The following is a 3,534-nucleotide window of genomic DNA, read 5'->3' as shown; positions in this document are numbered from 1 at the left end:
CAGGGTTGATTTCTAAGTGTCCAGCCCTGTCAGAATATAGTGCTAGCTGACAGTGCCGAAGAACAGTGCTCCCATGAGTGAATCTGTTCCAAGAAAAGATGTCAGAGAAGGGTCTGCTGGATGTCAGCCTATTTGTTTTTCTCAGATGCTCATTCTGAAGTCATGGCATGGCATGTGAGATACACTTGCAGCCCATTTAGGATCGTTGCCAGGAGGATGACAGTACTTGCCAGGGTTTCCTCTGTGATGCCTGACAGCACTTTGAAAATGCCAGTGGTTGGCTGGTAAACAGAGCGACAGCATCATAGGAACAGATGGATGATAAGATGAAATGAGAGGAATCCGGGATTACTTGGTCTGACCCCAAGCACCAGAACTCCCCTACCTTCTGGTAGGTGTCCCGCTGTGCGCAGTGTGAAAAATCTGAGTATATTAACAGCAGCGTGACAGAACGCTGCACCATGGGGCGCTGGGGTGCAAGGTAGGACACTTCTTTTGAAACTTTGGTGTGCTGTGGGGCCACAATGATACAGGGCAAGACTACCCTGATCACAGAATAGCTATATGGTGTGGTTTGCAGCTGGCATTAGAGTTGTTGGTCACTCAAAACAGATACAGAAAACCTGCACTGAGGTTCAAGTTCAGACATGCTGTCAGAGCTCAGTTCTTATTCAGACAACAAAACACCCAGTGTCTTCCTGGGCATTTTGCCTGAAGAAAGGCTCACAGGATCAGGCCCTAGATGGACAGTGACACACAGAGTCTGGATCTCTCATGGCAGGATCTGGCCTCCTCAGTATAAGCTTTTTCTCTAAATCTGATACCATAAATCTGTTCAGGGCACATTGCTATACTCAAGCTAGCTGTTAATATCGTTTCTATAAACTGAATACTTTTTATTCAAATTCCAGTAGAAACGACTTAAAAAAAACAAACAAACATTCCCTCGCTGGGTCTGCATGCCAAACATTGCAGTATTGTACTACTGCCTGAGAGCCTACAAGTGAAAATAATTTTAAAATGTGAAACGGATTCCTCTTGTTCCTGCTTCAAGACATACAGAGAGCATAAACAAACAGCAGGCATACTGCAAAAGCGAACGGGAGGTTTGATCATCTTATAGTTTCCTATAAGATACAGTATAGATCTTATAGTTTGATAGATATAGATATACGGTCTATAGGCATAGATCTATAAGTATAGATCTTATAGCTTGAATATAGATCTTTATAAGCATATATTTTTATAGATCTTAAGTATAGATCTATAGGTATAGATCTTATAGTTTGATCATCAAGGTGTTGTTTGTAACACAGGAAAGGAACTTTGGTCAGGTTTTTTTGTTTCCTTGCTTTGATTCTAAATTATTTTCAAGTTAACCAGAGCCTCTGGATGGCTCCACCACCTACTTGCCTTGCGCAGGGAGCTGGACTAGGTGACCTTGTGAGGTCCCTTCCAGCCCTACTTTCTTATGATCCTATGATCCTCCTTCCTCTAAAGGTAAAATCTCCCACTGACTTTACTGGGGCAGGGCCAGGCCTTTAATAATACAGTGACTGACACATACACACACACACACACACACACATATACATATATGCTGGTGAATATATACATACACACACACACACACACACATATATATATGCATATATGTGTGTATGTATGTGTGTGTGTGTGTGTGTAAGTGTAGAAATGCAAAACTCTAGAACTCTTGGTTCAGAGATGAGACCTTTTATTAGACCAACTAAGAAATTGCAAAACAATTATCTTTCTTTGCAAGCTTTCGGGCACATGCACCCTTCTTCAGGCTGAGGGAAAATTAAAAATGGTAAAAGTCTCCGTAGGTAGCAAATAAACTTCATTTTGTATATATATAAGCACACGTATATATGCTGGTGAATATATATATATATGATGCTGGTGAATTCCGTTTAGGGTTGAAATGGAAAAGGCAGGCCCTTAAAATGTCCGGTAAATCCGGTAAATCCGGTAAATGTCCGGATTGCATGAGCATGGTTCTTCTGTTATTGCTACCCAGAAAAAAATCTGTATCTTACACTATGCAGCTTGAGGTGTGGGGATGGTTAGGTCACCTGATTGTAGCCTGCTGGATGGGTACAAGCAGCATCCCCTGGAAAAACCCAGTGATTTCAGTGAGTAGGAGGAGAAAAAAGGAAACAGGGACTAAAGAAACAGGGTGCCTCCAGAACTCCAGGGAGCTGTGGCCAGAGGCAGTTACCCGCAGGCAGTCACTGATGCACGGCACCTAGCATTTAAGGAAGCTGCTTAGCATAGAGCCCCTGAAACACTTGCAAGGGTCTAGCCTTCCCTTCCCTGCCCGGTGGTAGGCACCTGTTCAAAAGCAGGGTGGGGGCTGGAGGACGTCTGTCTATGTCTGCAAGCAGGCTGATTCCTTCATCAAGTAATGCCTTGAGAGGGGTTGTATGGACTATGGTGCTGACACACAAACACACACTACAATGCACACATACAAACATGCACTACAGTGCTCACATGCACACATACACTGCAGTGCTCACACATACACATTCTACAGTGCTGGCACACACACACACACTCCATACAATTCCTCTCAAGGCATTACCTGATGAAGGAATCAGCCTGCTTGCAGGCGTAGACAAATGTCCTCCAACCCCCCTGCTTTTGAACAGCTGCCTACAATGGGCACGGCAGGGCCACCTACCAGCACTGGTGCGTGTGCGTGCGCGCTGTAGTTGTGCGTGTGTACATAAGCAGTGTAGTGTGCCACACACACACACACATGCATACACACACACGTGCATGCACACCCCAGTGCTGACACACACATATACACACATGCACGCACACCCCAGTGCTGACATACACAAACATACACACATACACATGCATGCACACCCCCAGTGTTCACACACACACACAGCCCCCATGCTGATACACACACACATATGCACCAACACAGTGCAGTGCACTCATCCCCTCCCCAGTGCTCACACTCACACACACCGAGTGGTGATGCACAAACCCACCCAGTGCTGACATGAGCGCACACACAGGCACCCCAGTGCTGACACACACTGAAGCGCACTCACACTCGCGCACACACACTGTAGTGCGCTCACCCCCCCCCCCCCCCCCCCTGCTACTGACACACATGCTGCAGTGCACTCACACACACCCACAGCCCCCATGCTGATACACACACACTGACACTGCAGTGCACTCACCTCCCCAGTGCTGACACGCACACGCACGCACCCCAGTACTGACACACACTGACACTGAAGCGCACTCCCCCCCCCCCGTGCTGACACACACTGTAGTGTGCTCACCCACCCCCAGTGCTGACACACACCCGCTGCAGCGCCCTCACACACACACACACACTGACACACCGCAGTGCCCCCCCCCTGCCCGCACCCCGCTCCCCGGGCGCCGACGAGGCCCGTCCCCTGGGCGGCGGCTCGGGGATCCCTCCCCCCGCAGCAGCAGCAGCAGAGCCCCGCGGCTGCCGCCTGCTGCCCCCGCGCC

The sequence above is a fragment of the Alligator sinensis genome, unplaced genomic scaffold, assembly GCF_000455745.1.
Source record: "Alligator sinensis unplaced genomic scaffold, ASM45574v1 scaffold248_1, whole genome shotgun sequence".
NCBI classification, from domain to species: domain Eukaryota; kingdom Metazoa; phylum Chordata; order Crocodylia; family Alligatoridae; genus Alligator; species Alligator sinensis.
This window is presented reverse-complemented; position numbering follows the sequence as displayed.